This window comes from Equus caballus, chromosome X (genome assembly GCF_041296265.1).
Source record: "Equus caballus isolate H_3958 breed thoroughbred chromosome X, TB-T2T, whole genome shotgun sequence".
Taxonomy (NCBI): Eukaryota; Metazoa; Chordata; class Mammalia; order Perissodactyla; family Equidae; genus Equus; species Equus caballus.
The window spans coordinates 73,599,909-73,618,049 of NC_091715.1; the positions used below are offsets into that span (position 1 = coordinate 73,599,909).

The 18,141-nt window shown below is 36.9% G+C and overlaps 1 long non-coding RNA gene across 3 annotated transcripts in view; it reads left to right on the top strand.

Moving 5' to 3' along the window:
* The window catches only part of LOC106781365 (uncharacterized), a 105,516-nt gene extending 94,279 nt beyond the window's left edge, over window positions 1-11,237 (top strand). For 2 of the 3 annotated variants that reach the window (XR_001377967.3, XR_002805324.2), the window contains 2 exons: window positions 311-423; window positions 1,872-2,053. This is a non-coding gene — a long non-coding RNA (uncharacterized lncRNA). Of the gene's footprint in view, window positions 1-310; window positions 424-1,871; window positions 2,054-10,819 lie in introns of those variants that run through there. The other variant, XR_011435053.1, reaches the window with a different exon arrangement.
* The last annotated feature ends 6,904 nt before the right edge of the window (window positions 11,238-18,141 follow it).

The following is an 18,141-nucleotide window of genomic DNA, read 5'->3' on the forward strand; positions in this document are numbered from 1 at the left end:
TGGATGCTGCTGCTGCTGATCTACTGAACATCTACCATGCACCAAGTATATCCATTGTTTCATTTAATTTTCACAATCTTTAAAGTAGATATTTATTTTTTTTCTCCACTTTGCATATGAAGGAACAGATACAAAGAGGTTAAGTGATTTGCCCAGTTGAACAGTCAGTACAAAGGGCTTATTTGTGCTCTGTATTAATGATTTTTCAGTAATATATTTCTTTTGCAAAAGCAATATCTATTAATACCCTGATAAAGTTATGAGTTTGAAGAGAAAATAGAAATAAAAATCTATGCACAATTTCTTTTAGGAGCAATTTGTCTCATATATTTCAAAGCTGATGAAAATGCATTCTCTCGTCCCACCTGGATGACTGCCTAAAGCTGTTCCTTGAATGTTGGAAGGCCCACCTCTGAACCAAAGGTGATTTTTCTTTAGAGATCTATGGCCTAATTTTGATCGAAGATTAGGGCAGCTTCTCGGAAAAAACCGGGGCTACAAGAAACGTAGAGCACCCTGGGAAAAGATAGACTTCCTTATTCTGAGGGAGAAGGAGTCTCCTCAGGCAGAACCAATTCAGAAAGAAATGCACAAAAGCCCTCTGGCCTGAATCAAGGGGAAGGAAGAGGCAGTTTGAATTTATCTGCAGTAAATGTGCAAGTTGATCACTCAAAATAAAAAATTTCTTTTGAGCTTATGGTTTCTATGAAATGTGTTTTTTATGTTTTTCTATCCTTACACAGTTATACCCACAACCCAAGGCTGCTAGATCAAAAACAAAGGTGGGGGGAGGATATCCATTTTTTTCCTAAGATTATTTTTCTGAAGTGATGATGAATGAAAGCATTAATTGGGCCTTGCATTGGAAATCCATCAACTTTATGTTAGGTTCTGACCCCATAAATTGAAATCAATTTATTCATTCATTCAACAACTATTTATCAAGTGTCTATTACGTATCAGGCTAGGTACTAAGGATATCAAAGCTGATACCATTCCCGCTTTTATGCAACTGTACATTCCAGTAAGGAACACAGAGCAGTGAACACGTATTTGCAAAATAGTAGCCTAAGTGCTGTGCCAGGGAGGATCCAAGCTGCCAGAGGGGCATAGAGATACACATAACCCCACCTAAGAACTGGAAAAAAAGGTCTCTGTTATAGCTGGAAATGCAAAAATGAGGTGGAAATTCATAAGAAATAAAACTGAACAGGTAAAATGGGTCTAAGTCATGCATAACATTACAAGCCATGTTAGGAAATATGAATTTATCTTAAAAGCAACTGGGAACCATTGAAAGGTTAGAAGCAGCGGCGAAAGTAAAAGGATCAGATTTTCGTGTTGGAGTCTCTCTGAAGAGACAGTGTTGCTGAAGGCAGTTAGGATTGCTGCAATATGGCTGACCTGAAGTAGAGTGCTGTTAGTAAGGATTGAGAAAAATGGATGAATTTAAGAGAGTTTTTGGAGATATAATTACCAAAAATTGATGATTGATTAGGTATTAGGGATAAAAGAGAGAGAGGAATCAAGTTTCTGGCTTGAGCAACCATATATAATGGGAGCACCATTCAGGTCTCTGGCTTAGGAAACCATATGCATGGTAGCACCATTAATCACAGTGAGAAAAGAGGGTTTGAGGAGAAGATGATAAGTTCAACTTTGGACGTATTGAATTTGAGTATGTGTGAAACATTCAAGTAAAGTTGTTCAGCAGCCACTTGTGGAATATGAATTTGAAGTTCAGAAAAGAGCTCTTGCCTGGAGATATAAATTTGGAATCCTCAGTCTATAATGAATCTTTTAGGTGATAAAATATATATGTAGTGTTCTCAGCATCTCTGACCTTCTGTGTATATTTGATTCTATTTCAGAGACTCTCTAAACCAATCTACACAGTCAGAGTGCAATGCGGAAGATAGGGAGAGAAGCGACCCAGGTCTTTAATGAATTCACATAAACAAATTACGACTCCCAGGTATCTGTTTCTTCATAAATAAAACAGGACAAAATAAAATAAAAAGGGCAGCTATTTCAAATTGCTCTTCCCACATGATCAAGCAGTTTCTAGGTTCATATATATTAATAGATGTAAAGGGTTTCAAATGGTTGCTGGTGTTATGTCAGTAGTTTCGTCGAATTTGGGTTCCATTAGTTTACTTGCTGCCATAATTTAAGGCGGCAGCAGTTGTCCCAGAATTGTTTTGCAACAGTGAAGGACTGTCTTATTAAGTATCTTCTCATTCTTGTACTCATGAACACTGGAGTAAGCATTTTCTAAAAGTGGAATTGTTGGGTCAATGGATATATGCATTAAAAATGTTTCTAGATGTTGCCAAATTGCCCGTCAAAACATTGTCTGAATATAGCTGATTTTCCAGATCCTCACCAACACTGAGTGTTATCAATATAATCTTTTGTGATCTGGTATTTTGCCTATATATTAAAATTTCCATTAAATTTACCAACTTTTCTGGGAATGAGGGTAGAACTTTGTTGAAGACTTTGAAAGACAGCAGGCAGTGATAATCTTTTGTTAAGAATGTGACCGTAGAAGTGACATCACCATGATGGTGACATAGATTTTTTCTGACTTCACTCTCCCTCACAAGAAGAAGAACTAAGAACTATTTATGAACAAGACACCACTGAGAGAATCCTAGAACATGGGAGTGAGGCTTAAGCACCAACAGGCACCTCAGGGACCAAGACAGACTGCTTTAGAAGGGTAACAGGAGCGGCTACATGTTGACCACATTGCCCCTCCCCTGGACCAGTGTAGCACCACATGGAGAGGTCTCCTTGAGCTTTCAGTTCCTCCAGTGGAAAAAGAGAACCTGGGGGGGGGACAAGCAGGTCCCCAGCATTGTGGGTTACTTTGCAGGAGCCCCTGCTCTGATTTTACACCACAGGGATTGCAGGGGGAATCTGCCTGGCTCAACCACTGGGAATCTGACTGTGACGGAGAAGGGGGAAGGGACTTGTAACAACCAGCACACAGATCTTGGTGGACCAAGTTCATACCTGGAATGCCCAAGTACTAATCCCAACCAGAGGGTTTGCTTATATGAAGAACCAAATTAGGGGTGCACTTCGACCAAGGAAATTGGTAGGGTGCAAATCTACCTGATTCAGATCCTCAAATGAGGAGTTCTACTGGTTTTAGAGCCTGGTTTGTCTATATTCAGTCAGGGAGCTGAATCAATAGCCCCACATGCTATGGAGAGTCCTCTGACCCCATCTGACCACAAAAGGATGGTGACAACTCCTGGAAGCAGTGTAGCCCAGTGATGCTCAAGCTGAAAGGCAAGCAGACAGAGCTGATGGCCCCCAGAGGAAAGACAGTACTCAGCAGGGAGTATTCCCGTGTTACATACAGGTAGGGAGATTAATTTATAACTAAGGCTGAGGGTAGCTCCCAGCCCCTCCCAACTGGAAAGCCTATTTGGGAAATTGAGAGTGGCTTGGAGTGGCCCCTCTCCCTCCTTCCCAGGCAAGGGAGCTGAGACATAGCCCCCCGGCCCCCCTTGAAGAATGTCTTCCAGCCCCATCTGACCAGGAGGGCTTGAGATGACTCCTGGAAGTTGTGCAGCACAGTGGCACTCAAGCTGAGAAATTGGTGGTCATATCTGATAGTTTGCAGAGCAAAGCCAGTGGCCCTGTTTGGTCATGGAATTTGGGCAGAGGGTCATCTCGAGTTAGGAAACCAAAGAGCATTACTAGTTTTAGAGCTGCTTCTCCTCCTGCACTCAGGCAGGGAATCTAATTTGTAGCCCTGCTCATCACTGAATATAGTCTTACCTCTCTCTGACCAGGGAACCTAACCAGAGCACACAGGAAGCTGCATAGCCCATTCAACAGCCCTACATAGTGGCTTTGGAACAGAGAGCACAGCCCGTGGTTTTCCCTGTCTGCAAAGCAAAAGTGGTGGCTTGGCCTGATCAGGGAATTCAGTGAACACTCTGGCCTCATTTGAATCCCCAAGCAATGAGCTGTACAAGCCCTGGGTCTTGTCCTGCTGCCCTGACAGGGTAGGAAAGCTAATTCATAGCCCCATCTACTACTTAATATAGTACCCAGTACCAAACATCTAGTAAGCCCAACTAGAGAATCCAGGCAACTGTGGAGCCCATCCTACAGACTTCCTTAGCTAGGCAACCATGCCAGCAATTCTACCCAATTGTTCTCAGTCAGTGGCACACCCCTCCTGCCCTGTCCTCAGAGCTCAGATAGTTACCTCACCCTAAAATAGACCATAATAGCACGCCGTACCTGCTCAAGGACATTACCAGCAGACACACTCCAAAACCCAAACTGAGCCGACTGGCAAATAACTGTCTCTGCCAAAGAAAACCTATAAAATCTGGAAGAGGTGCCTGATTACTCAAATGTGCAGATACCAGTGTAAGGAATCAAGGATCACAAAAAATTAGGTAAATACGACACCACCAAAGGAAACTAATAAAGCTCTAATAACTGACTCTGAAGAAATGCAGATCTACGAACTGTCAGAGAATTCAGAATAATCCTCTTAAGGAAGTTTCATGAACTGCAAGAAAACATAGACAGACAACTAAACATAATTAGGGAAACAATGCCTGAAAAAAAACAAGAAGTCTAACAAGGAAATAACAAACATTAAAAACAAACAAATAGACAGAAATCGTAGAGTTAAAATACAATAACTAAACTGAAGAATGCAATGGACAGTTTCAAAAGTATGCTCAACTATGCAGAAGAATCAGCAATCTGGATGATAGAACATTGGAAATTACCCAGTCAGAGGAGCAAAAAGGAAAAAGAATGAAAATGAACAAAGTAAGCCTACAGGGGCTATGGGACACAATGAAAGAAACAATACTCACATTATGGAAGCTTAAGAAGGAGGAGAAAGAGAAAGAGACAGAAAGTATATTTCAAACAATAATTGCTGAAAACTTCCCAAACCTGGGGAGAGAAATAGGCATCAAGATCAATGAAGCCCAAAGGACTCCAAATAGATTGAACTTGAATAGGGCTATACTGAGACACATTATAATTACCATCAAAAGTCAAAGACAAAGAAAGAATTTTAAGAAGAGCAAGAGAAAAGAGAAGGGAACCCCATGAGATTATTGGTGGATTTCTCAACAGAAACTTTTCAGGCTAGGAAAGAATGAGACGACATATTCAAAATATTAAAAGAAAATAACTGTCAACAAGAATTTTATACACAATGAAGCAGTCCTTTAAAATGAAGGAGGAATAAAGACTTTCCTGAACAAACAAAAACTAAGGGAGTCTATTACCACCAGACCCACCTTATAAGAAATGCTAAAGGGAGTTTTTGGAATAGAAGTAAAAGAATGCCAATTAAAATAATAAAAGCATATAAAGGTAGTGTAAATCTCACTGGTAATGGTAAATATGTAGTCACAGTTAGATTCTGCAATACGATAATGGTGGTACATAATTCACCTACAACTCTAGTTTAAAAGTTAAAAGAAAGGAAAGTAGCAAAAATAACCATAACTACACTAATATGTTATTAGTTTCAAAATATTTTTAAAAACCATGTAAATTATAATAGCAATAACCTAAAATGTGAGGGGAGGAGAAATAAAAGTGTAAAGTTTACAAATTCTATTTAAGTTATCAGTTTAAAATAGACTGTTATAAGTTTAAGATATTTTATGTATGACTCATGGTAGCTACAAGGAAAATCCTGTAGCAATTACACTAAAGAATACAAATAAGGAAGTCAAAGCACAAAAAAAGACAAGAAACAGGATAAGAAACAAGCAACAATGGATCTATAAAAAAAAATCAGAAGTCAATTAACAAAATGGCAATAGTAAATCTTTACATATCAATAATTACTTTGAATCTAAGTGGCTTAAACTCTCCAATTAAAAAACATAGAATGACTGAATGGGTAAAAAAAACCAAGATCCAACAATATACTGTCTACATGAGACTCACTTTAACCTTAAAGACGCACATAGACTGAGAGTGAAGGCATAAAAAAAAGACATTTCAAGCAAATGATAACCAAAAATGCAGGGTAGCTATACCTAAATTAGACAAAACAGACCTTAAACTAAAAATGGTAAAAAGAGACAAGAAGGTCATTATATAATGATAAAGGGGTCAATACTTCAAGAAGATATAACAACCACAAATATCTATACACCCAACATTGGGGCACATAAATGTATAAAGCACAAACTAATCAAGCTAAAAAGAAAAATAAATAGTAATACGATAATAGTTGGGGACTTTAATACCACAATCTCAACAATGGATAGATCATTCAGACAGAGAATCAATATGGAAGCAGCAGATTTGAACGACACTATAGACCTAATGAACCTAACAGACATATACAGAACATTGTATCCCAAAACAGCAGAATACACATTCTTTTCAAGTGCACATGAAACATTATCTAGGATAGACCATATGTTAAGCTGCAAAATATGTGTAAAAATTGAAGAAGATTGAAATCATACCAAGAATCCTCTTTGACCACAATGGAGTGAAACTAGAAATCAATTAGAAGAGGAAAATTGGAAAAGTCATGAATGCATAGAAATTAAACAATACTCTCCTGAACAACAGATGGATTAAAAGAGAGATTAAAAGAGAAATAAAAATGTTTCTCGAGACAAACTGAAATGGAAATATGACATACCAGAAATTGTTGGATGCAGCAAGAGCAGTGGTAAGAGGGAAGTTTGTAGCGATAAACACCTATATTAAGAAGCAAGAAAGGTCCCAAATAAACAACCTAGTTCTAGCCTTAAGGAGCTAGAAAAATAAGAACAAACTGATCCCAAAGACAGTAGAAGTCAGAAAATAACAAAGATTGGAGGAGTAGTAAATGAAATAGAAAACAGAAAAGCAATGGAAAAGATTAACCAAACTAAGAGTTGGTTCTTTGAAAAGATAAACAAAATTGACAAAACTTGTGTTGCACCAACCAAGGAAAAAAGAGAAAGGACACAATAAACAAAATAATAAATGAAAAAGGAGATATTACAACTGATACCACAGAAATTCAAAGGATCATAGGAAGCTACTATGAATAACTATACAGCAACAAACTGGACAACCTAGAAGAAATGGAAAAATTCTTAGAAGCATACAAGTTACCAGGACAGAATCAGGAATAAAAGAACATCTGAATAGAACAATTACTAGTAAGGAGATTTTATCAGAATTCAAAAATGTCCCAACGAAGAAAAGCCCAGGACCAGATGGCTTCACTGTGAATGTTATCAAACATTTAAAGAAGAATTAACACCAATCTTTCTCAAGCTCTTCCAAAGAATTGAAGAGTAGGGAACACTCCCAAACTCATTTCACAAGGCCGTGATTATCCTGATACCAAAACCAGAAAAGGACACTTCTTGAAAAGAAAACAACAGGTCAATATCCCTGATGAATATGGATGCAAAATTTCTCTATAAAATACCATCAAACCAAATTCATAGTACACTAAAAGAATCATTCACCATGATCAAGTGCAATTTATCCCTAGGATGCAAGGATGGTTCAATATATGTAAATCAATCAATGTGGTATTCTACATTAATAGAATGAAGGAAAAGAATCATATGATCATCTCTATAGACACAGAAAAAGCATTTGCAAAATTCAACATTTGTTCATGATTAAAACTAACTCTTAAAAAATTAGACATAGAAGGAACATAACAAAGTAAAGGCCACATATGACAAACCCAAAGCTAATGTATACTCAATGGTAAAAGGTTGAAAGCTTTTCCTCTAAAATCAGGAAAAAGACAGGATATCCACTCTCACCACTCCTGTTAAACATAGTACTGGAAGTTCTAGCCAGAGCAATCAGGCAAGAAAAAGAAATAAAATGTATCAGAATTGGAAAGGAAGAAGTAAAATTGTCTCTATTTGCAGATGACATGATTTTCTATACAGAAAATCTTAAAGACTCAACCAAAAGACTGTTGGATTTAATCAATGAATTTAGTAACATTACAGGATACAAAATTAATATACAAAAATCAGTAGCATTTCTACACACTGACAACAAATTATCTGAAAAAAATAAAGAAATTGATCCAATTTACAATAGCATCAAAAACAATAAAATACTTAGGAATAAATTTAACTAAGGAGGCAAAAGATCTCTACTCTGAAAACTCCAAGACAGTGATTAAAGAAATGAAGGAAGCATAAATAGATGGAAAGATATCTTGTTTTCATGATGTGGAAGAATTAATATTGTTAAAATGTCAATACAACCAAAAGCCACCTATAGATTGATTGCAATCTCTATCAAGATTCAAACGGTATTTTTTACAGAAGTAGAAAAAACACTCCTAAAATTTATATGGAACCACAAAAGACCATGAATAGTCAAAGAAATCCTGAGAAAGAGGAGCAAAGTGGGAGGAATTGCAAGCTATACTATAAGGCTATCAAGTCATCAAAACAGTATGGTACTGACATAAAAACAGACAAAAAGACCAATGGAACAGATCTGAGAGCCCAGAAATAAACCTAAGTATATATGGTCAACTTGTATTTGACAAGGGAGCCAAGAATACTCAATGGAGGAAAGATACTCTCTTTAATAAGTAGTGCTAGAATAACTGTATATTCACATGTAAAAAATAAAACTGGAGCAATAATTTATACTGCTCACAAAAATTAACTCAAATGGATTAGAGAGTTAAATGTAAGACATGAAACTCCTAGATGAAAACAGGAATGAAGCTCCTTGACATGGGTCTTGGTAATGATTTTTTGGATATGACACCAAAAGCCCAAGCAACAAAATAAAAAATAAACAAGTGGGACTACATCAAACTAAAAACCTTCTGCACATGAAAAGAAAGTTAACAAAATGAAAAAAATTTTGCAAACCATATATCTGATAAGAGCTTAATATCCAAAATATGTGAAGAACTCATACAACTCAATAGCAAAAAGACAAATAACCCAATTAAAAAATGGGCAAAGGACTAAAACAGACATTTCTCTATTGAAAATATGTGAAAAGCCAACAGGTACATGAAAAGATGCTCAACATCACTTGTCATTAGGAAAATGCAAATTACAACCACAATGAGATATTGCCTTCTGTCTATTAGAATGACTATCACCAAAAGCATAAGAGATTAATGATGGCATGGATGTAGAGGAAAGGGAACCCTTGTGCACTGTTGGTGGAATTCTAAGTAGGTACAGCCACTATGTAAAACAGTATGGAGGATACTCAAAAAATTAAAAATAGAACTACCATATTATCCAGCAATTCCACTTCTAGGAATACATCCAAAGGAAATGAAAACACTAACTCAAAAAGATATCTGCACCCCCATGTTTATAGCAGCATTATTTACAACAGCCAAGACATAGAAACAACCTAAGTGTCCATCGATGGATAAGTGGATGTACAAGTTGTGGTATAGATATATGCAATGGAATATTATTCAGCCTTGAAAAGAAGGGTATCTTGCTATTTGTGACAACATGGATGGACCTTGAAGGCATTATGATAAGTGACGTAAGTCAGACAGAGAAAGACAAATACTATATGATTGCACATATATGTGGAATCTAAAAAAAAACCACACAAACTCATAGAAAAAGAGATCAGACTTGTGGTTACCAGAGACATATGGTGGGGGAAGGGGAATTGGAGAAAGGTGGTCAAAAGGTGCAAGCTTCCAGTTATAAGATAAATAAGTACTAGGGATTTTATGTATAACATGATGACTATTGCTAACACTGCTGTATGATGTATAGAAAAGTGAACAGAGTAAATCCTGAGAGTTCTCATCACAAGGAAAATTTTTTTTCTTTCTTTTTTTCTTTTTATTTTATCTATATGAGAAAATGGATGTTAACTGAACCTACTGTGGTAATCATTTCACAATATATGTAAATCAAACCATCATGCTGTATGCCTTAAACTTATACAGTGATGTATGTCAATTATTTCTCAATAAAACTTGAAAACTATATATTTAAGAAAAAAAAGAATGTTATTGGATAAAGCTTCCATTCTGGAACCTGAATAGACTGTTTATTTGAAATGGCTGCTTTGGGATGTATTGAATATTTTAGTGTTAGCAAACTTCACTTTTGAATAACATTTCAATACTTTGACATAACTTCCACATAAAACTAATTCGAAGTGGCAGCATCCTTGCCCTCTCTATGAATGTCAAGGATTCTGAATAAATGTGAAAACCTTTAAATTTTCTGCACCAAACTTAATTTACATCAGGGTCATGAGATAAATGATTGAGTTATTGGAAAACAATGTTAAGCTGCCAGATTCTATGGTAACTTCTTGAATCAGTAAAGATTTTTTTCCCATGAGAATCTAGTATAAGTTACCCCACAGCTGGAAGAGATCTGATCAAGGAAAAGAACCAAAGATGACCTCAGCACAAGCATTATTGGCTTCCTGTTTCTGTGTACTCTAAAACATCATTAGACTGAAAAGCAAAGAGCTAGAGAAAGCACTTGGAATAAAGCTGGATTCAGGTTTACAAGCCAGACTAAGTTTTGGCCGTTTAATCACTTTGTAATTGAATTGTTTATTCTTGTTTATTTTTTGGTTGCTAAGATGACTTGCTCAGATCAACTGTCCTGGGATCCATACATTCTTCTACAACCAAAAAAGAAAAATAACAATTTTACATGAATAATCTAAGTATGGACTTTAATGGGTTATAATGATCTAATATTTTCACTGAAGATCAGTGAAGTGTCTAGCAATAGCTAACTTCAATGTCTTGTTTTGCTGTGTTTCAAAGCCACGTCTTTCACATGTGTTCTTGCCCTAGATTCTTGAAGCAATCTTCTCAGGCAAGGATTATTATCTACATTTTACAGCAGAGCCGGAACTGGAGCCCAGCACACTTATCTCTTGCCCTTTCCCGCAGACAGATAGAGGAAATGTTTGGTGAATAGAGGCATGGCAGTTGTTTTATAAATGTAAAAAGAGGCTTAATATAATTTGACTACAAAATAGGAAACTATCATAGGACATTTACAAAACACTTAGGAACTCAGAAAATTTACCTTTTGACTCCAACTGACACCAAAAGTATCCTCTAAGTTTGGAATGATATGACAATAAAATAGTGAGCATTTACTTTTACAAGTAAAAGTACCTTTACTAGAGACAAAGATTCCAGACATTTTGTATTTACATCTTCCTCTCTAATAATGAAATAAAAATAGAAGATTCCCAGTGCCATACATATATGGATCCTGACTTGATGTCCACCAGATTCAATTCAATCCAATAAAATTATTGAGCACCTATTATATGTTTGACAGGAACTTGAAATCTAAATGTGGTCAAAGTTCAGAGAATGGAAAGGTCCTATCCAATAAGGTAAGTAAGAAGGAGTAGAGAGGGTGTTGTGAAAGAGCTGGCGTTTGGGCAGACGCTTGACAGAAAGATTGGTAGAATATTAACAGGAAAAAGAGAGGACAAGGGGTCTTCAAGAAGATGGATTTGTTCATCCAAAGGCTTGGAGATAAGAAAGTCTAATATGCATTTGGGGAATAGTAAGAATCCAGTTTGTTCGAGACACAATATACCTTTAGGAATGTGGGGAGAGAGGAGGATAGAAAAGTAGAGTGAAGCCATATTGAGAGGGCTCTGAGATCCGAGTAGAGGAGTTTAGCAAGGAACTGGTAGACAGTGATAAATTACTGAAGATTTATGAGCAAGGAAAAAGACAGGATCAGAGATCAGCTTGAAGGAAATGAAGCTGATAGCTCTGTGTAGGGCACGTGGCAGAACACAGTGTGAACAACCAGGAGCCAATTGCAGTAGCTGAGCTGAAAGATGAAAAGGACATGAGCTGAGATAGTGGCACAGAACAGATATAAAACATTGAAGCAAAAGTACCTAGAGAACTTGGCATCTGATTAGATGGCAGTGGCAGAGGTTGGAATTTGGAGAAGGGTAAATATGCAAAGATGATGGTAATATTTTCAGCTTCAAAGAGTGTGAAACCAGTAACAGAAATAGGGAAGCTTAGTAAAATATCTGGTTTTGAGCGAAAGGTGATTGGTTTGAAGGGAACTTTGGGAGCCTTATACTTTGACTAGATCTGAGAGAAAGTTACTCCAAAGATTAGACAAATTTCATTCCAACAGAGGCACAGCCACTGTAATAGTGATGCTATAAATGAAGTCAAAGTCCCTGCTTTGGTAACTTATGACTGTGGTGGAGACAAGGCTTGTATCTGAGAGTACTGACCTAAGGCTATAAAGACATGATAAAAATAGCAGATAAAAACATCAGAGTCTAAAAGAGTTTGGAGAAGGAAAAGTGAGGCAGGAAAATCATTTCCAAACAGAAGAATAAAGATGCATTCTGAGAACTAACTCCTCCTTCCCATTTGAGTCAGTTAGGCATTGCATACTGTTTAATGAATAGTTTTGCTATTTGGGAACTTATACTTCAAAACAGGGGTTAGCAAATTATGGCCAAACATGGCCCATCAGCTGTTTTTGTATGGCCTGCAAGCTAAGACTGTTTTTTACATTTTTAAATGTTTGAAAAAGTCAAAAGAATAAAATTTTATGGCATATGAAAATGATATGAAATGAAAATTTCAATGTTCACAAATAAATTTCTACTGGAACACAGCTATATGCCTATTTTTAGGTACCGTCTACGGCTGCTTTTGTGTTACAAAGGCAGAGTTGAGGAGTTGTGACAGAGACCATGTGACCTACAAAGCCAAAAATGTTTACTACGTGGTCCTTTAAGAAAAATTTGCTGACCAGGTATTGAAGAATTCCCCTTATGTGACTGTTGGAGCTAGTAATCAATAAAGGTTTTATTGAATATTGTTCTGGTTTCACTGTCTTTACTCCTAACACTTACCTTTCCACAAGCTCACACTGCTTTGTGGGCTGGAGAGTGATGTGTTCTGAACATTTCCTCTGAAAATATCATACATATATTCCTGATGAAAGCCTGTGGGCCTGCCTGAGCTGTGTAAATTCACGGATTCCAAATACCACGGTCACTTTCTGTCCATTTTTAGTGGGCATTGGCAGAACCACTTCACACCTTTCAGTCAGAGTGTTCTCCTTTCTTCCACCCTGGCCCCAAATTGCACTTCAACCTCTTTATTCATGCTCTCTATAACCACACTATCCCAACTAATGGTGCAAAACTAGTTTCTCCATTGTTAATTTTGTCCCTCTAGCTGCATTAATACCATTTCAAAGAAATGAAACTATGCTCACCTTGTGTCTATATGTCCCAGCTTTTATGTCACTTTTACCCCAGCTCTGCTGGAAAATAGGCACAAAGATTAAGTGGGTTCAAAACTTCCGGAACGAGCGGATCGTTCATGCAAACATTTAAACGGGGCTTTTCTTCTGTTACTCACACAAAATGTGCCACAACAGTTTGTCTCACTGCGGTGTCATGGGCTTCTGAAATATTATGTGACATTAAAGCGTCTCCATGAGGGATACATTTGGGGAGCTGTCAATCAAAATATCACAATAATCATATATCCTACGAGGTGAGGACGAGACCTTATATTTCCATGATGAGTTTATCCTTATATGGGTGTGTCAAAATGAAATTCTCCTACATAAACTATCATAAAGTATTCCTTGCCCTATGTCTCAAGATGCAAAATAATCCCATTTTATTATTGCAAAAGTGACACACAAACACACACACATACACGTATGTGAGCTGAAAATGTAAAAAGGTATATCCAAATATGCCAGCAGTTAGAAGGAAGAAGTGGGTTAAACTAGTTTTTCAACATGCACTCAATGCAATAAATTGAAAAATATTGAATTCTAACTGCTGCTCATGCAATATGTTATTATTATATGAAAATGTGATTGAATGAATTAAGGGGAAGGCAAAGGAATAAAGAGCAGTAATAGATATTTACTGCCAAAAATTGATAATGGATAATTGATAATCAACTTCTTGTTCTCTCTCCCTCAAGTTCAAGCTGTTGCCTATACTTATGACCAAATTATGGGACAGAAATTTTCTTCATACATTTTCAACTGTCACAGTTAAAACCATAAATTTTAGGGAAGTCTACTCTGGAATCAGCAAAGACTTGAACATCAAGTCATGGTATCCCAAAGTGACAAGAAGACTAGCACAGGTATGGTGTTGAGAAAGAGAAAAACATCCTCTGACATCCTAGAGCTTGCCTGGTACTATCAGCTAGGGCTTAATGTTGCTAGTAGATGGTCTGATCCTCCCAGATAGACCATTTCTTCCTGTTCAACATAAGCGATGTCAGATAAGGCCAAACACAGATAAGGCCAAAGATCAAGTCAAAAACAAGACCACACCATAATGTTGTCCGTACATAGACAAAACATGTACATTGTCCAAGCCACAAAATACCAAACATTCCAGTCTTCCAGTTGATATGAGTGACTGTTGCTTCTTTACCAGTTACAGCTTTAACCTCACCTTTGTCTTTTCTCATTCCAGGTAAGATTTATTAAGATACCCAATCATAGAAATAATGGATGCCCCACTTCCTGACAGCATCCAATCCAAAGAAAAGCACCTTAAAACCTCACGTAGGGCCAACCCGGTGGCACATTGGTTAAGTTTCCACGTTCCACTTCTTGGCAGCCCAGGGTTTGCTGGTTTGGATCCCGGGTGCGGACATGGCACTGCTTGGCACGTCATTCTATGGTAGGCATCCCACATATAAAGTAGAGGAAGATGGGCACGGATGTTAGCTCAGAGCCAGGCTTCCTCAGCAAAAAAGAGGAGGACTGGCAGTAGTTAGCTCAGGGCTAATCTTCCTAAAAAAAAAAAAAAAAAAAACCAAAAAACCCAAAAAAACTCACCCAAACCTTCTGACACAATACTAAATACTATCAGTCCTTTCTAACAACCTCTTACTGAGATGCCTCACAGTTACCCATGATGTGTGTTCTCCTTTGTTGCATCAAATAATAAACCCAAATTGCTCAACTACAAATATGTTCCTAACGGTCTTTGACTGGAGGGCATTAACAGAAATGGAAGGTCTACCGAGTTTCAGTTAAAACCCTCACTGCCTTAGACTAGGACCCTCACATCAGTAATAGTGAACATGTCTGAGACCCATTGTGTCTCTAGGTATTCAAGGTACTCAAACCCTTAGCTGAGGGGTAAGTTCATGCTGAATTGGGCTCTGATATTTCTTTGAGTTTTTTAGCATCAGGTTTATATTATTTTCCTAAGAATAAGGTTTCTTGGAATGTTTTTGGTTGTCTGATCAGATTTGTATTGTCCCTTGGTGAAATTGTTTTCTAGCTTTCTGACATGTGCTTCCATGATCTGTCTACTTGTCTAGTTCTTGAGTATTGTATCTAAGTGGAAAAGTCTGTATAGAGAGTAGAAGCATAGGCGCTATAAGTTCATCCTTGAGCTGGACCCAGGAGCTAAGGAGTTCAGAATGTCTCCTCAAAGCAGTAATCTTTGGACAAATTTTGCTTCAAGTCTCCGTATTAGCTTTCTATGCTGTGTAACAAATTATGAGAAACATAGAAGCTCAATACAATACTCATTAAATATCTCTCAGTTTCTAGAGGTCAGAAGTTTGAAAACACCTTAGCTGGGTTCTCTGGTTTCACGGTTTCATCAGTCTGCATTCCAGGTGTCAGCCAGTCCTGTGGTCTCATCAGAGGCTCAGCTGGGGAAAGATCGCTTCAAATATTACTCATGTTGTTGGCAGAATTTATCTGTTTGCAGTTGGAGGACTGAAGTCCTTGTTTTCTTTCTGGTTATTGGCCCACAGTTCTTAGAGACCACTTGCAGAGACTACCTTGCTATGTGGGCTTCTCCAACACAGTTTCTTACTTCATCTATCCTGAAAAGAGACTCTCTCACTTGAGGAAGGGTCCAGGTGGTCTTTTAAGGGCTTTTACCTGATTAAGTCAAGCCTAGCCAGAGTAAGCTCCTTTTTGATTAACTCAAAATCAAGTGATTTGGAACTTTAATTACCTCTTCAAAATCCCTTCATTTTTACTATATCCTGTTGACCAGAAGCAGGTAAGAAGTTCCATTCACATTCAAGGGGAGATCATTGGGTGTCATCTTAGATTCTGTCCACCACGGTTGCAATTTCAAAATGGTATGTACACTTCTTCCTCAGTCTTGTCTTTGTGTCCCTGAGAAGTGATTTGCTGAGTTTCATCAGTCCAGAATCAGGAGGATTTGTCTGGCCCCTGAACGTTGATGAGTGGCCTTTAGCCAAGCTTTGGAGACACGGAATTACCCAAGCACTATTTTTACAGACCATTTAGTTCTCATGGGGTCTTCTCAATCTGCAACTTGACCTCGTGCAGGCTGAACACCTGATTTCTTCGTGTTTTCTAACAACAATGCTAATGTTTAAGCTTGCCTTTCTACCTGGCCCAATTTCACCAGGGACAATTTGGAATTTTATTAGCCATTTGGGAGCTTTTGTCATGAACAGGATTGTTTATTTGAGAGGTACCTTAGAACAAAAAGTATAGGAGGCCTTATAAGATTGTTTGTCTTGTTTGTTTAAAAGACAGATCATTTTGTTTAATGTACGAAACATCCCTTCCTTCATTTCTGTACCTAATCCAGCCCACCATCTGTTTTTTGTATGGCCTTCAAGCTAAGCATGGATTTTACATTTACATTTTTTAAGTTTTCACATTTATATACAGTTGGAAATAAGACAAAGGAAGAATAATATTTTGTTACATGTAGAAATTAGATGAAATCCAAATTTCAGTGTTCATAAATAGTTTTGTTGGAACTCATCACACCATTTACCTAAGTATTGTCTATGGCTGCTATCATGGTACAAGAGCACAATGGAGTAGTCATGACAGTAGTTGTGATAGAATGTGACCCACAAAGCTAAAATATTTACTATTTGGACCTTTATAGAAAAAGTTTGTCATCCCAATCTAAAACAGTGGTTTTCAAAACATTTAAAATAAGGGAATTTTTTACTCAAATGAAATTGTTGCTTATACCACAATATATAAAACAATGAAACTGAAGCTGCCTCTGGTTCTTTGTCAATAGCCACTGAAACACTACAGTGGAACACTAGGGCTTTGTGGAACAATTTGCAATTTGTTGCACTGCAACAAATTTAAAGCAAGCACTGCAGAAACTTGCCTGCTCAATATACAGAATCACAGAAAGGGGCACAAACACAGAGAGAACAATCATGTTTTGATTTTATATCTTTTTTCTTTTCTAATACATGCATTCAATGCTAGAAATTTCTCTCTAAGTACTCCTTTTGCTGCATCATACAAATTTTGATGCCATATTTTCACTTTGGTTCAAAATATTCTTAAAATTTTCTCTTGAGACTACTTTGATCTATGTGTTATTTATAAGTGTTTTTAATCTCCAAGTATTCTGGGACTTTCCAGCTCTATTTCTGTTCCTGATTTGTAGTTTAATGCCATTGTGGTCTAAGAGTGTGCTTTGTATCATTTCTATTTTTAAAAATTTGTTAAGATGTGTTTTATGGCCCAGAATGTAATCAACCTTAGTGAATGTTCCATATAAGCTTCAGAGGAATGTGTATTTTGCTGTTGTTGAAGTATTCTACAAACCAATTAGATCCAGTTGATTGATGGTGTGATTCAGTTCAATTATGTTCTTACGGGTTTTCTGCATGCTGGGTCTGCCAATTACTGATAGAGTGGTATTTAAGCCTCCAACTTTAACAATGCATTCATCTACTTCTCCTTGCAATACTATCAGTTTTTGCCTATTTTGACACTCTGTTGTTAGGCAAATATGCATTAAGGATTGTCAAATCTTCCTGGAGAATTGATCTCTTTATCATTATGTAACATCTTTCTTCATCTCTGATATTTTTCTATGCTCTAAAGTGTACTTTGTATGAAATTTATATAGCTACTTCAGTTTTCTTTCAGTCAGTGTTAGCATGATATATCTTTCTCCATTCCTTTAATTTTATTTGCCCCTTTATATTTAAATGGGATTCTTGTACATAATACAAAGCTTGGTCTTTTTCTTTTATCCACTCTGATAGTCTTTGTTTTTTATTTGTATTTAGGCAATTGATATTTAAAGTGATCCTTGATATAGTAGAATTAATATCTACCATATTTGTTACTATTATCT